Here is a 17881-nt window from a genome sequence, read left to right as displayed (position 1 = left end):
GAAAGTTAATATGGCATTTCAAAACAATAAGGAAAATATCAACATCCCCAAACAAGACTAGAAACAATTCACAACTGAAAAAATACAACTGATCGATCAATACACACATTAAAATTTCAATCTACCTAGTAATCAAAGATAAGCAAATTAAAATAGCAAGATACAATTTTTTACCTTTCAAATTGCAAAGCTATCACAAATCATCATTTATATACAATGGCAGTGAGGTGAGAAAATGACAAGGTTGTTATTTATGCTAGCAAAAAATGAGGAAAAAAACTAATCAAAAATAGAGTTGTAATTTAAATAAATTATGGTACATTTCTGCCATGGAAAAGTGTGTGTCCATTAAATCTTTGAAGAATATTTAATGTTTAATTATGTCTGATACTGTTGATTACACCATTTCTAATCCATTCACAAATTCTAACAGTGCCCCTCCAAAACATCATTTCTACTTCAAAAAGCCCTAAGCCACCATAATTTCTAAGACTACTGCAATAACTTCCTAATAACTACCTCTTTCTAGCCCCTCACCCCTTCCCTTGTTAATCTTCTATACAGCTGAGAGAGTGATTTCCTCAGTGTTAATCATCATAACATTCAAGTGCCCAATATATTCACATTTTAACTATAATAAAATTCTCCTTGCTATGTACGGCCCATGTGAGCTCACCCCGTGTTATCTCATAAACATCTCCTTTTGCCACTCTCTCCCCCAACAACATTCAACACACACAGCATTTGTCTCTGTTCTTTGAACTTGCCAAACTCATTCAGATCCAAAGACTTTTGTCCTTGTTATTCCTGATACCTGGAATGTGATTTTCTTCCTCCGAATCATTTAGAGCTGAATTTAATATCCCTTCTTCGAAGAGGTCTCCTCTTGCTATCCAAGCTAAAGCATACTCCTCCTCAACACTTTTATCACATGCACTTAGTTCCTTTATAGTATTTATGCCTATGTGAAATTATTTAGTGTTATATGTCTTCCTCTTCACTTATAAGAGTATAAGCTCCACTAGAGCAGAGACTTTCTGTATTCCCAGCATACAGGACCTAGAGAACAGTACTATAAAATAAACATTTATTGAATGAATGAATGAAGAATGAGAATAGAATATTATATAAATAACAGAATGTTGATTATATTAAATTTACTAAGTGACATACAAACCACCAAATAGATATAATATATAGCGTATAAAAGCAACACATGCCAATGTTAATATAAATATGGGCGAAACTGGAAAACAGATTATAAAACATACATAGGCTTCAAATTTTATTTTTATATAAACCAAAAGAAAATTTAACTAACCTGAAAATTTATCATTTTCAAAGAAATAGCTGAGACACTGAAATATTAGAAGTCAATTTATAAAATTAAGAGCTCTTATGTATGTATGTGTGAATGTGTGTAGACAGATGATAGACATAGGTAGATGAATACACACACATACTACTAAAAGAAAGATGAGGGGAATGAGAAGAAAATAGGATTATACTAATGAAAATATTCAAAATTATAGACTGAAAAGAATATTTTTAAGAGAACACATTTAAGAGGTCATCTTATTTCTATGTAACACTGACATTCATTCAAATAATTTTATGAAACACTCTAAAAAACCACAGTAAGCCCATATTCAATCTGACCTGAAATGATAGCACATTCATAATGAAAATTTTCATGAACCAGTGATTATCTTCAAAGACTATAAGAAGAAAAGGCAAAGGGGAAAAATAAGCTATCTATAAAGTTCTAGCACAGGAAGCACTAAAATAATTTTTTGAAGTTTTAAAAATGCTTATTTCAAAAAAAACCAAAAATAAAAAATGAGAAATGACTATATGTTATAATCTAAAAAATGAATATTGTCAATGACCAAGATAAATAATGGCCCAAAATATAGCAAAAAAATTCTCAATTTAAATATAGAAAAAGGGAACATTCAATTACCTCCTTGAGAACAATGGGCTTCCTCCCAAGCCTCCGTTGAAAAATATGATGTGAAATTGTTTCCATTGTTTTTCTATTAAAAATCTTCCAATTCAGTTTTCCTTTATTGACCCAATTCCCTGGTACTTAGGGTAAGGCTGTTTTTTTGTTTTTGTTTTCTGTACATGTGTGATTGCTTATCTGTCTAGAATAGTCTTGAGTTATTTCATTTGATTGTATCACAGATCTGGCAGGAGCTTCACCTCTGGCAAGTTAATGTCCACAGGTGATGTGGGAAGAGGCTGAAAAGGCATATGGTAAGCAATCCGTGCATGTTCTTGGATATTACTCGTCTTAGGAGGCCACTGTATTTTACTAGGATAAATCAGATCCACAGTGGGACTGGGAGTTGAGTTGACTTCAAAAGAAACTTGCTTCCCATTTGTATTACATATGTCTAAAAGAACTAGAAAGGGACTAACGTAAAAAGAGAACTAACCCATTAGTTGTCTTCTGCTAAAATTATTTTCTCAAAACTGCCTGTAACTCCATATTTTAAAAATGGGATCAAAGGAAAAAAAGACTGAACTCAGTGTGTAAGTTATAACAGGAGCCTACAAACTAGCATATATACTAACATAAGGCCAGTAAAATTTGCTTTCACATAGTTAGTACCAAGCCAAGTGTTCTTAATAGGTTATTGTTCAGAATTAATTTAAGGTACTTTCCTGGTAGTGTTAACATTAATAGGAAAATTATCTAGTTGGAATAATGTGTGACTGATTTTAAATGTGGGACTGACCTGTGTTTTGGCAATCCATTCAATATTTTTAAGAGTTAAATACCAAGAATCAACTATCTCACAATTAATTGAGTGAACTTAGAAAGGATTTACTGAGAATATTCTCTATGGAAATCACAAATGTGAATAATATGTGGTTTCTACTCTCAAGGAAAATGTAATATAAATAGAAAAACAAAACTAGTACACAAATCTTGGTAAGTGATAAGTAATGAGCTAGAGTTTTATCAGTAAATATAGAATGAAGCATACTGATTTAAGACATCTTAAAAGCAAAACAATTTTAGAATCTGGAAATAAATAGAATGATATTCAAATCAAAGGAGAGAAGAGAGAGATAATATTTTGACCCTACGTCACAGGTTTATGGTGAAGCCACAGCAAGAATGATTTCGGTTCGGAGGCAGAATGAGAATGGAGAACTAAAGATCTGGTTTGGTTTCAGACAAGCTGAATCTGTCACAACCTGCAGCACAGTGGGAAAATGTGGAGACAGAATTTCAAAAAGAAGCGTAAAAAGTAAATATCAATTAATGGCCAATTTTCTTATTATTTGCGTTTACCTCCGCAACATGAGTAAGGTATTATGCTGTGGAGCACTAACATTAAGTATAAAATAAAGAAGTAGGTTTCTGATGAATTTTAGAGCTCTTTACTATTTAATTTTTAACATTTTACTTGACCCACTGAAACGGTTTCTATACTAAAGTCCTAGACAATATCACAGTTAAAAAACAGAAAGAGCCATTTAAAAGGAAAAAAAAACAGAATGACAAATTTTAAAAGAGAAATATATTTCAGATAGTATATTTTGAAAAACTATATTTTTAAGTATTAATTTTCCTATATGATGACTGGTGGCTATACATACCAGATGCTTCCTAAAAACACTCCTGAATTTTAGTTTTCCAAAATATGCTCATGAAAACTTAGAAAAATAGAAATTTGTTCTTTCTAATATCAAACTTCCATCACATAGCAATATTCACCTTAAACTAAGTGAAAAATACAAGAATAATTAATCTTACTAATTTTGTAAAGTAAATAGAATGTTTGAATTACTGCAATGGTTGGGAAAAGAGTAAAGTAGCAGGAATAAATAGTTTCTTGATACCTAGACGCACTTTGTCATATTTTACAGTTTGTTCCTTCTTATGAAAACACAAATACAAAAGTCTATTGGTATAAGAAATATGACTTCATAAAGTAATCACATATATTACAATTCCTTGCATCAATGCTGCTTGAAATTCATCTGACCCTGAGATTTGTCATATTTACCATTTCACCTGACATAAAGGTCAGAACATCCATTCACTAAGATTCCTAGGCTAGGAAGTATTAATTGATAAAAATCAAAAATTAAGTATTAAAGTGTCACTAGTTATATTGGTGAAAGTTAGTAAATAAGGTAAAAATCTTTCTTTGAAATTTTAAATGAGATAATCCATATTTAATAGCAATGTGGAAATAGGAGCAAAAAATTATTTTTTAAATTTTTATTGATATTTTAATGATAATTGATTTATCTTCTCTCAAACTTTAATGATCTGATTTGAAGAGAACACATTTTTTTTCTATTTTACTTCTTAGTATACTAGCTATACTCATTTGGAACTTTCCAGAAAAACTGCCTGTAAAAAAAAAAGATTTTTAAACATCAAAGGAATTTTTCCAGAAAAAAAAAAGATTTTTAAACATCAAAGGAATTTTTCAATTATTTCTACTTACAATGCCCTTTTGACTTGGGAATTATCTAATTATCATATATTTACCTGACAATACATATTAAAGAATCCTACTTTTGGCTACATTTCAGCAATAAAGATTGCATTAAATTATGTTGAGGAATGGCAGAAATTCAATGCTGCATTCCAAACTGTTTAAGTCACTTTTGCACAGCAATCACTCAAAATAACAATACAATAAAGTCTGACTGAAACAGCACTTTACTCCCAACAAATACAACTTCAATTTAATTTTCTGTTATAGAAATACTACTCTCTCATAACCAGTGTTCTTGGTGACCAACAGCTTGATTTTTCACCATTTCTGACCACATTTTGTGATACAATCTGAAACCTTGAAGAATTTAAAAAAAAAAAAGAAAAAAAGAAAGAAAAGAAAAACTGATAATGGAAAGAAATTGTTTTTTTTTTCCCCTAACTTTCAACCTGAAACTGCTTGGATTACCTGGTTGTCCTTATTTAATCATCACTGACACTCTATCAATTGTAATAAAACAAGGAAGAAAAACAAAGAGATGCAACAGAAATGGAGGAAGATCAACTGAGCCAAAACACAACTAAAACCCAAAATGCACTTGCCTAAGAATGAATGAAGGGCAATACCACTGGCTTAAAAAAAAAAAAAAATCAGAGGCATAAAAAATAATTCTTGCACCCTCAAATATTTTTGGACTAAGGATATACATAAATAAAAATAGAAGTATTAATTACTCAACAGTAATATTATAAACCCCAATCTCAGTGTTTAGAAGAGATTCATTAATTCAGCAAATAATATACTGAATACATAACAGAGAACAGCAGTAAGGGATTCACCAAGAAATAAGTCAGTAGCTGTCTTAAAAATGCTCACAATCTAATAGGAAGACAGACATATTTATACATAATACAATAATACTTTAAACAAAGTATTAGTGAGAACACACAACACACTAGAGAAAAGCATTTATTCTAACTGCCAAGACCAATAAAGACTTCACCTAAATTGGACATCGAAGACTGAGTAAGATTCTATCAGGAGGAAAAGGTAGAAAGAACATTCCAAACTCACAGAATAGCCTAAGACAACGTATGGAGATACAGAAATGGATGAACATTCATAGATATGCCAGCCTCCCATAATGGCCTCAGTGCAGGTGATTTAAAAGGATATTAAAATGGGAATTTTCCTGTTTTCTCCGTTTCTGCTAAGGACCCAAAGCTGAGAACAATAGGTTCCAAGTACTAGAGCTGAGGTGATACATCATCTATGCAACACTTGGAAAGAATGTGGCCAATAATTGCTCATGTATCCTTTAGTCTATCATTCACATAAAAAAATATAAGCATCTATTGGAGGAGGGGAGTTTATAAATTGTTTGGGGAAGGAATAGAACAATGATTCACTCAGATTTTGGCTTATGCCCTTCAGAATACAGGACACTTAAGGAATAGTACAGGAACTGGACTTTGGTCTGAAAAAAAAATCTAAAGGCAAGAGGGCAAGATGACCTCACTCCAGGCTACTACCTCAGAAATGGCCAAGAATTCCATTTCAGAGATTGTGGAGTACAGAATTACATTTTCCCATAGGACAGATAAGGATCCCTGGGAAAGGAACTAGCCCTGAGCCATTTTTAAAGAAACTTTACCCAAAGGACTACAAAAGGAACAAGATAACCCCAGAAGAAAGAGGCTGGAGGTAGACCAGAAAGTCAGAGACTAAGGAAGGTAGTCAAAGGAAGACAAAGGAAGTATCAAATTACAACTGGGTTATCCTCAGACAGTAGGAATCTTTGATAAACCCCAAAAAGCAAGAGAAAGAATCCATTCAGATTTCCAACATACCTTTACTACCAATTAGTTGTTCTCTATTTCTAATCTTGAATCTTTGGAAGACCCAGGAGCTGCACAGTGTGTAGGGAGGAAAAATAAGGCAAAAGAAATTAATACAAAAGTCTACTAGTTGACATGTCCTGTTCCCCTTCCCCACTCAGAGTTTTAAGACTGCTTTGAGTAAGGCTGATATAAGGGAGAAATTTTACATTGGATGACAGTTTGGAATTTTAATTTCTTAGCCTGTTTTTTTACTGCCTGAAAACAGTCTATTTTGCAATGCCAGAGAGTGAGTAAAGAAGGAATGACAGAGAAAACAAAAGAACAAGAGAGAGAGAAGAGCAAGAGGAGGAGAAAAAGGAAGAAGAGCAAGGGAAGGGCAGAACAAGGATAGGTACTTGAACAGCACTGAGACAGAAAAAATAATATTAAAAATGGGATTTTGGGTACAGTGACAGAAAAAAATAAAGTAACTTTCTGCTTGTACCCTGGTGAGTCCATCTCTTTTAATAAACCCACAGAGAGTGCTAAATGGTGGGCAAAGTAGTCTGATTATAAAGTGATAATTTTGATGTGATTATTGTGAAGTCTGAAATCTAGTCTATAAATATAGAAAAATTAAAGTTATTTTTTTAAAGGAGTACCAATCACATAATCATGTACATACTGTGAATTTGTTTAGGGAGAACTTACATCTATTTTTAAATGTTCACTCATGTCCTGAGTTGCAGAAACTCTGTTAAGTACTGGGAAAAAGAAGTTAAAGGCAGATTCCACCTTCAAGGAGTTTACAGAAAGAAACACACAAGAACTGGAATAAGCAAAGCCTACAGGATCATGTACAAGGGTCACCTAACAAAAGTATAAAGGATGAAGCAGTAGGAAACACCTCAGTTAAGGAGAAATTAAAGTTAGGTCTAAGGGCTTCCCTGGTGGCGCAGTGGTTAAGAATCCACCTGCCAATGCAGGGGACACAGGTTCGAGTCCTGGTCCAGGAAGATCCCACATGCCACGGAGCAACTAAGCCCGTGCGCCACAACTACTGAGCCTGCACTCTAGAGCCCGTGGGCCACAACTACTGAGCCCACATGCCACAACTACTGAAGCCCACGTGCCTAGAGCCCATGCTCCGCAACAAGAGAAGCCACCGCAATGAGAAGCCCACACACCGCAAAGAAGAGTAGCCCCGGCTCACCACAACTAGAGAAAGCCTGCGCACAGCAACGAAGACCCAACGCAGCCAACAATAAATAAATAAAAATAAATAAATAAATTTTAAAAATTAAAAAAAATAAGTTAGGTCTAAAGGATTAGGTTGAGTTATACAGATGATAGTAGCCTAGGGATTAAGGGGTATGTGAGTGGTTGGAAAGAATGCTGCAGGCAGGCAAAGGCCCAAAGAAAGCATGGCATATTCTGGGAACTGTAAAAGTTCAGTAGCAATCAATCAATCAATACATGCAGTCTACAAGGAAAGAAATAAAGTTGAGGAGCCAGATCAATACCTGGACAGGGAATTTGGATTTTATCAAAAGAACAATGGAGGCCACTGAAAGGTTTTAGTTAACACTCATTTTTCATATACTGCATATCTAGTATATGCTAAGCACTCTTTCACATGTTTGATTGTTTTTTCCTCACAACAACCCTGTGAGGTAGGTGTAATGATTTCCAATTAACAGATTGAAAAAACAAAACAAAAAAACCTTAAATTTGTTAAGTTACACTTGATTAAATGGCTACAAAGTCCTGGCAATCAGGATGCCAACCATGCTTCAGAAAATACATTAGGAAGATCTCTCACACACACACACACACACACACACACACACACACACACCACAAATATTACATACAACACACTGAAATTTCAGAGTTAAAAAAATGTTTTAAGTAATCATGCTTGTTAATTCAGTATTAAAGATAAAAGATTTGTGGCATTAAATAGTTCTTTAAGCAAACTTACACATTTAAAATTTTCAACTAATTCGATTTATAATGAGAAATACCTGCAGAATTCATGAAAACAGACAGGAATTAATATATATATAAAATAAGATATAGCAAAGATTGAGGTAATTATATGATGATTTTATCTCAATATATTTGCCAGAGGTTATTTGGGAAATATATTTGAAAGGTTTTTTATCTCCCTATAATATATCACAAAAATTTGTTCAGACAAATTTGGTAAGACAATTTTTTAACAATCTGTTTGGGATGGATCTAAAAATGTCTCTAATTTAAAAGACAGAGTATGTACTTTGTAAAACTGAGAAGAGTACCTGAAATGTAAAAATATATATTGAAACTCCATTTAAAAATGTATGTTCTTTAAAATTAATTTAAATTAAAATCTACAAAGTATACTTCTCTGTAGCTTATTTTCTCATCATTTTCACTTATTTCTTCAGCTAGTCTTAATATTTCTTTTTAAAATCTTTAATTGAAAGCTAGATGTTGCTAGAACATTATTGCTGGAAGTCTAAGTACATATAATTATTTAGAAATTTCTATTATCTATGCATTTGATTCATTTTTCCTATTTCAAATAGAAAATTATAATGGGGGAGGATGAAAAAATAAAGGTTTCATTAAGATTAACTGCTCTTGATTTAGTATTTATTTCTGAATGCCAAATTATTAAGAGAGTATAAATTAAATAATAAGCCTGACCACAATTCTAGTTCTTCAGAATATGATGAAGAGTACTCTCTTGGAAAATAAACAATTAAATAGAGATATTAGATATCGATAAGATACTTTATGCAATGAGGATAATTTCTAAATAAACTAACGTTTCAAATATACAGTTGAACTGAAACACCAACATTATTTTTGATTACACAAGTAGTACATGTTCATTAAATTCAAATAGTACACAAGTGTATTAAATAAAAATGAAAGTTTCCATATAATTCCCTCTTCCAAATACCATATACTGGGAGTATATTAAAGTATAAGTTTCATATGAATCTAATAAGTTGTTAAACTTCATCATCCATGGAAGATCTAATATATAACAATTAAATATCCCGTGTAACTGAAAAATATATACTCACATATGCACCACAGGTATATTTTGTACCTTTTCACCAACACAGTAAAATAATATATAAAACATACGGCCTATTCTGTCAAATATGATTACTTCAGTTAATAAGATGAATGGGATTAAGTAATACTTACACTGCATGCAGAAAATACAAAGGAACCAGTTATAGCAAATCGAATATTTCACATACTGATAAAATACCCTCTTGCTAGAGGTACGTAAGTATATTATATTATGTCTAAACTATATTTTTTAAAATACTAATGTTCACTTTTTTAACGCTTTGACTACTGAGTAAAGTATTAAGTCTATGCAAGTAAGGGGTAAAATCTCCTTAAAATGTTAGCTTTTTGGTAATATTTAAGTGCATTCTTTTCTGAATGTAAATAAAGTCTAGCTTTTTCTAATCTGCTTGATGCTCCCTGATGAGAATCATACTGTATTATTTCTCAAAAAAATTTATTTCAAAACATTGGGGGTAACTCCACTATAAAATTAGAGACAGTTTAAAATCTTTGTAGGAAATCAGAACTCCTCTTTTGATTCTAAAATAGCATCACTCTGTATTTAACTAGTACAAATAATATTCTAACTGGAACAAAATCACTTGCACCAAAATATCTTGGTTACATAATGTAAGGTACAATTCTCAATACATAGAATTCTACCACTGAGTTAAACAGAAAACACTTAAAGGTCTCTAGAAAATAATTTCTTCCACCCACCTCATTTTACAAGTAAACAAACTGTGGCCCAGAGAGGCTTTTATCTGCTTTCACTGAGAACCTACAGTATAGAGATGTACACAAATATCATTTAAGTTATGACACATACTTTAAAGTTACCTAAAACAAATGACACTATGTTTTATAAGATTAAGACTTTCTAATGACTGAGACCCTAATCTCTTGCCACAGAAACGTCTATAGATGCACACACACACACAACACACACACAAAGATAACTAGTAAGTCATACAACTGACTCAAAAAAAGCAAAACAATGAAATATAACAATCCATATCATATTGTTTAAAAATAGACACAGCAGTTCCTAATGTTATTTTCCTATCCTATAAGTCATAACCATGCCAAACTATTACAAAAGCAGCATTCTTGTAAAATTGCTTTTACAAAAGGAAAAAAGGAAATCATTAAACAGTTAAATGGGAGGGAGAGACTAAAATACGTTACGTGGAAGTTCAAATATTTACTATTTATTCTCTCCCACGCTTTCTTTCAATATGTTAAAAAGTTCAAACGCAATGCTTCTAAAACAAAATATCAAAACTACATTCATCACAAACTGGCTTTGTTGCAAAACTTTCATGAGAAGAGTGAAAGTATTAAGACTAAGGCATACAACACTGCAAGGAAAGCTAATTAGGATGTTTCTGTTGAATTATAAGTTGATTTGCTACTTTAAGAACACAGCTCTAAAATCATATAATACTGATTTGGTTATTTGAAAAATATTTAAAAACAAATTGATTCTCTTAAGTTGCATTAAAAGTGAAGTATTTATAAAAGCATTTTAGTTACATTTGCTTTTAGAATAAAATCATTTCTGAGCAGTGCATCCATTTGTTTGTTATTTAAACAGTACCAATCACAAATTAGATGACCTTAAAATAAAATTTAGAGCCAGGGAGAGCAGCACTAAGTTTAACTGACCTCAATACATTTTTAAATGATGCTTCCCAGTTTTTCGTTATTCTCTCATATTGGGTTTTCCAGTCTAGGGCGGGTACACAAGAAACTTACAGTCTATGTAGTACTCCTAGTCAGTTTCACTCTGCAGATGGCACAGTGGAGAAATACCTTCTGTACAGGACCATGTACAATTTCTTCTACAGCTGTCAGCACCTAGGGGAAAGTGCGCTGTTAAACAGTTGCTGCGTTCCACCTCAGAAGTGGCTGCAATTCGGTGGTGGGTGAAGTGACTCCTGTACATATATACAGGGATGAAAAGTACTATAGAAAATGAAAACATTTAACAACAAAAGTGGCTGTCTGAAAACTGTGCCACAGCAAAGCAGAATACATCATTCAGTCACAAGAGCCCTACACAGATGGGCTACTATTCACTTAAAAATTGAATGTTAAGAATGAGAAGGAAAAAATAGAAATACAGTTATTCAATTCACAATATAACTAGAAATCACTGTTAAAACATACGTTAAAAAATTAAACCCAAGCATTATATACTGATTTATAACATTATTTCTATAGTAATTTACCTAAAACCAGGCAAATGTATACAGTATGATTCTTTATTCTGTTCAGCCAATTTAATACTTCTGTTTTAGTTAACAATTCAAGGGGTAAAAAAAAAAAAATAGGTGAGATATCAAACCTGAAGTATAAATAAGTAACATGAAAATATCTAAAAGGAACTATAAAGAAAAAACATTCTGAAATTCTTAATTACTTCATATTAAAAATTTTATAAAATAACCAGTCCTCAACTACTAGCAATGGTTATTTTTCATAAAAGGGAGCTTTAAAAGTGACCTCATTATAAAATGACAACTTCTCTTCTCCAAAGTCACAATGAGTCAGGATCTAAACACATCTTCATCCTCAACCCATATAAACAATGAATTAACCAATTATATGGTAACTTTAGCTCATTAATACATAAAATTATTACTATAACCTACTTTTATTACAAAACAACACCCTTTCTACATGATTTATCTTTGATGGAATCAGAAGATAAAATCCAAAAGTTATTCTCTGAGAAATATCACTGAATCACTAGGCTTGAAGGTACTATCTTTCTAATCTTCTATCTCTAGGCACAGCTACTATATTTATGCTAATCTGAAGAGGTAACTGATTACATTATTTCAAAATATCACATTTAGGTTCCTGAAACAGACTGAGAATGCTTTGATGTGAAGTCCAACAAATATGACCATTAAAAAGTGTCCCATCCATCAAACTTATCTGAATCTCACTTGCCATAACAGAATTTATCCTGGCATATATTCAGTGAAGTTAGAGGTAGCTGACAATTCCCTTCAGCTTTCTTAAATTCTTTCTATAATAAGGCATAATGTAAATGAATATTATTTCCTTTAAGTGACAAGAGTTCATAAAGGAAGAAAAAAGTACAGAGTTTTCCAGTCTCTTTATTAAAAGACATGGATCAGAGATTCCCAATCTGGGGTCTACTTATGGGAATTAGGAAACCTAGGAACTCTGCAAAAGTGCAGGCTAAAATAAAGACATATTATACAGGTGTATAAGTACATTTTTTTCTAGGGGAAATGGACTTTTGTCAGGTTCTCAAAAGGCTCTGTGATTTTCCAAAAAAAGTTTAAGGAACTACTGATAAATGATATGAAGACACCCAATTGAATAAGCAGCAGTAATTTAAATCAAATGCCTAAATCTGAGCAGTTCATTATGTAAAATGAGTAGCAGACACAGGAATGTTCCAACCATGAAATGAAATAACTCACATAAAGCACCTAATACTGACCTATTATTATCAGTAACAGCAGTAATTGTTCAAAAGTGCTATGTCAAAAAAATAAAACTTCCTTATAGGGTCCCATCTTTATTTACTTCTACATAACTTCATAATATATTACTTTTACTTAGCTGCGTCATCTACTTTTATTTAGGTGTGTCTTCTAAAAGACATCAACATCACAAGCTATACATTTCTGCATTATTTTAGATACAAAAATGCTAAATACAAGTTTTGGAACACTGCTACATACTCCTAGAATCTACATTTCCCCAAAAGCCACACCGGTCCTTTCTATGACACAGTACTTACTTGGAAAAGCCTCAGATATGAAAAACATTTGGCTTCAATTGTTTATATAAAATAATTTCACCTCCTTTATCAGTCTTGCCTTTCAAACAAACAAAAAAATCTAAATGTGAGGAATCTATCAAGGAAACACATTTTCTGAAAAAGTTATACATATAATACTTTTACTTTCACATATCATTTTCTTTACTCAGGTTAGTTTTCTGAAGATAAAAGATACAACAAACATTCATACATACACAACCTTTAAAAAGAATCCTTGTGTTACAACATGTAGATTAGCCTTACCTTTAAAATGAATTCACAATATTACCAACATCATTACAAAATCATGTGCACGGTGCTCTTCAAGATTGTGGTAACTTTTAAATACCCATCAAAAAATGACAAATGAACTGTTACCATGTATTAAAGATGCTCAGTGAAGGAAGAGGTTGGTAAATATATCTGAAATAATAGCATACAGTGCAACTATATAGTTGGTTCCCAATCATTTCAAATGTCAAGTACCTTTCCTAGAGTCTTCTCATGATAGGAGTCATATTTTATGTATTCACACACTAATAAAATATATAGCAGTAAGAACAAACGGTACAGGATTTAAGTAAAGATACAGAAGTAGAAGAGAAACATATTAAGCATTCAGAGTACTGCAATGAAAAGAATAAGACTAGAATAGAGTACACGGAGGGGTCAGTGAGAAGGACAAGAGGCACAGGCCCAATTATGCTAAGGAATTTTTGAATATTTTATTCCAGAGGATGGCATTTTGAGAAGTATTTTATAAAAATAATTTCTAGCAGCAGCATGGAAAATGAACTAAAGGTGTAGATGGTTCAACTGGGATGGCAACAATGGGAATACATAGTTAGGAATAATAAAAGATCTGTAAAAAATTTTTAAAGTATACTACTCTGTAAAACACTAGAAGGGTAAACATTGTTAGATAAATCAAAGCTATTCCTAAAGTTTGAGTATAGAAACTAGCATCCATTCATTCATTAATTCACTCAACAAAAACAAAAAAAATCAACTGTCTCCTATGCATCAGGTCCCATTTTAGGCACTGGGCAAAGCACCGAACAAAGGAGCCAGTGACTTGCTCTCTTTAAGATTATATGCAGGGCTTCCCTGGTGGCGCAGTAGTTGAGAGTCCGCCTGCCGATGCATGGGATGCGGGTTCGTGCCCCAGTCCGGGAGGGTCCCACATGCCGCGGAGCGGCTGGGCCCGTGAGCCATGGCCGCTGGGCCTGCACGTCCGGAGCCTGTGCTCCGCAGCGGGAGGGGCCACAGCAGTGAGAGGCCCGCGTACCGCAAAAAAAAAAAAAAAAAAGATTATATGTAAATAGAAAAGACAGATAATAAACTATTAAATGTATAATAAAATGTAAGAAAATGATTCACATATGAACTAAAAGTAAAGCAAGCCATGGGAAGAGAGTGACCAATACACTATTTTAAGTGTACAAAGAAAACCCAAGGAAGCAGCATTATATGAATGAAGAATGAAGTGGCAGGAGTCTACAGACTGACTATCTGGGGTAAGAACACTGATGGAACAGTGAGAGCAAAGCCCTGAGATGGGAACAAATGGTGGAACTGATGGTAGCCAACAAGAATGGCAGTACTCGCAAGACTATAATAAAATTTACATAACAGACTATCAGGTGGGACTTTTCCCATTGCCAGGGATTGGCATTACAACCCAAAACTGAGAACAAAGAGTCACCAATCAAGTATTTCACGTTCAAAAGACAGCCTAAACAAGTGAGAGCCAACTACCTCTCCACAATAACCGAAACATCTTTACCTTCCTCAGTTCCTCTTTACCCTAGAACTGCCCACCCCTGCCCACCTTGAGTGAGTCAATCATCAGAGTTTGCTTCACTGACTTAACGTAGTTGGATAGTGCTATTTCCAAGAGTCTAAATCAAGTCAGAGCGGGTCGAAAGATTGGCAAGAATGGAAGACTGGTATCTCATCTTTCGGCTGGATTTCTGCTTGTGTTTAGACTTGCTTATCATCCCATGCCCATACCTACTACCCATGCCTATATGAGGAGAGGAAAAAAAGATGTGGATTGGAAAACAGGGTAGAGAGAACTGGACTCACTATTTGTAACAGCAAAGAGTGTGACTAACAAAGTAGCTGGATTGAGCCTCCACACAATGGGGATCCCAGCAGCCAGAGGCTGTGGGCGTACTGGAGAAGGAGAAACTTCGAAAGAGTAGAAAAAGACAAACTGGATAGTGTGACTCTGCAAAAATATCTCATCCTCCCAAAAAAAGTTTTACACACGTGCCACATCAACGGTAGTATTTGCCTCTCTTTCCCCACAGAAGGCATGAGGTCTAGTCAGTGTTACTCAGATGACCAGAGATAGAAAAAGAAACAAAAAGGGCACCACTAAAGTAGGAAAATCTTTTCCCTTTCTATCTCTCTCACCCAGGAGGAGAAAGTAATATAAATGAAAGAGCAGATCACTCTCTACTCACTGGAGTGCGCAGACTGAATGACTGTATTCAACCCTTTCCACACTACAATCTCCTAGAACAGCCTAAGCGGCACTGAGTAGAAGGGGGAAAGCTGAGTTTTAAATTGGGCTATGAGGTTAAAATTCAAACTAGTCAGATTAAACTGATTTTCTGAAGTGTCCAGAAAGCTTTGACATTTCCTCGAGATGAGTAAAGAAACAAACAAAAACCTGATTTGACCAATCACAAACAAAGGTCAGATTGGAGAAAAATAAAATCACTTCATGTTTGCATTCCCACTTCATTCTCCATCTCAAGTCATACTGTATTATGAAATGGTTAACAGCAATGAGCTAGTAAGTGATTTTTTACTTTTCATCTCTCTAAAATATTCTATGACTATCAGGCTGAATAGCTGCATTATCATATTTTTCTTATTCTTAAGAACTACTAGTAATTATATAACTATGGGTATTTTATAAGGAATTATTCATATTTCCCCTTGTATAAAAGTTACAGAAATATTTTGAACATTTGTAAATAATACTAGGTCTTATTACAAATACGAACAAATATAAATATTTTATACATTTGTGGAGAATACTAGGTTGTATAGAAACTAAAAAGTAGAATCCCCTAAATAAGACACCAAACTTGCAGAACAAAAAGGCTACAGGGAAGGAAAAAGAAAAAACAGGTTAAAACATTTATTGTTTTAAAGGAACATTTTCGATATTCATATTGGAGTAACCTGAAACCCAACTTTAAAGAATATTCTGCCTTGATTTATAGCTTAATAACTTTGGGCTTTCCCCCAAATTGAATCATGCCCTTTCCATTTATTTAACATTTAAATTAATCTTTAATGGGAATTCTCTGAAAACTTAGGTATATCTTTTTAAATAAATTAAGGTATCAGTATTTTACATGACTAAATAATACATAACGTTATCTCTGTTTAAATGTCACACTTTTAGAGAATACAGGATCCTATTACATTGATGTTTATAACTCCTTATGTAATGGTCCTATTCATTTTACAATCACTTATCATCCTAAATTATGCCACATTTTATCAGTTAGTCCTTCTCAGAGATACAACATAATGAAAGTAATATGACTCAAAATTACAGAACTAAGTTCTATATTTATACCTTTTTTCTAGTCTACTATTTCATGGCATATAAGAATAAACATTATCATTTATAAGTAAATTGGAAAGTGTAAGGAAAACCATACAAACTCAAGTCATTCAAACTCACATGTTAATTTACTGTCAGTAAATAATGTCAGCCGGATTGTCAACACAGTATTGAAGGAGAAGAACAAAGTTGGAAGACTGACTCTATCAGACTTTAAGACTTACTACTTACTATAAAGCAACAGTATTCAAGACTGTGTGATATCTGTCAAAGAACAGAAAAATTGACCAATGGAAGAGAACAGAGAGACCAGAAACAAACTCACACAAATGTAATCAACTGATCTTTGACAAAGAAGCAAACAAAATTCAATGAAGAAAGGATAGCCTTTTCAACAAATGGTGCTGGCCTAATTGGACATCCATATCCCCCCCCCAAAAAAAATCTAGACACAGACAATAAACCTTTTATAAAAATGAGCTCAAAATAGAAAAAAGACAAAGTTACGAAACTCCCAGAATATAGAAAAATCTAGGTGACCTTGGAATTGACAATAACTTTTCAGATACAACACCAAAAGCACAATCCATGAAAGAAAAAAAGCTACAGATAGGGAGAAAATATTTGGAAAACACATATATGATAAAGGACTAGTAATCTAAATATACAAAAAACTCAAATTCAACAACTAGAAAACAACTCAATTAAAAAATGAGCAAATGGTCTGAGCAGACACCTTCCTAAAAAGATAAGCTGATAACATATGAGCATATGAAAAGATGCTGAACATCAATCAAATGTGTATTAGTTTGCCAGGGCTGCCATAACCAAGTATGACAAACTGGATGACTTAATAGAAATTAATCGTCTCACAGTTTTGGAGGTCAAAGTCTGAAATCAAGGTGTTGGCAGGGCTGGTTCCTTCTGAGGGCTGTGAGGGTAGGATCAGATTCCAGGCCTCAATTCTTGGCTTATAGATGGCAGTCTTCATGTTCCCATGGCATTCTCCCTCTATGCATATCTGTGTCCGAACTTCCCCTTTTTATAAGGACACCAGTCATATTGGATTACGACCCACTGTAATAACCTCACTTTAACTTGATTAACTCTGTAA

The 17881-nt window shown here is 33.2% G+C and overlaps 1 protein-coding gene across 3 annotated transcripts in view; it reads right to left on the bottom strand.

The window, feature by feature from the left end:
• Positions 1-17881, bottom strand: part of NOVA1 (NOVA alternative splicing regulator 1) — a 136389-nt gene that overhangs the window by 77993 nt on the left and 40515 nt on the right. The window contains exons 1-2 of one of the 3 annotated variants that reach the window (XM_060144254.1): positions 11126-11133; positions 6320-6378 (exon numbers count right to left, since the gene is read on the bottom strand). The exons of 1 other annotated variant lie outside the window; for it this stretch is intronic. The gene's annotated coding sequence lies outside the window, so the exon portion shown is untranslated. Of the gene's footprint in view, positions 1-6319; positions 6379-11125; positions 11221-17881 lie in introns of those variants that run through there. One more of the 3 variants, XM_060144242.1, reaches the window with a different exon arrangement.

Source organism: Lagenorhynchus albirostris, chromosome 1 (assembly GCF_949774975.1).
Source record: "Lagenorhynchus albirostris chromosome 1, mLagAlb1.1, whole genome shotgun sequence".
NCBI classification, from domain to species: domain Eukaryota; kingdom Metazoa; phylum Chordata; class Mammalia; order Artiodactyla; family Delphinidae; genus Lagenorhynchus; species Lagenorhynchus albirostris.
The sequence above is the reverse complement of the archived record's forward strand: the minus strand, read 5'-3'. Positions and strand labels throughout refer to the sequence as shown.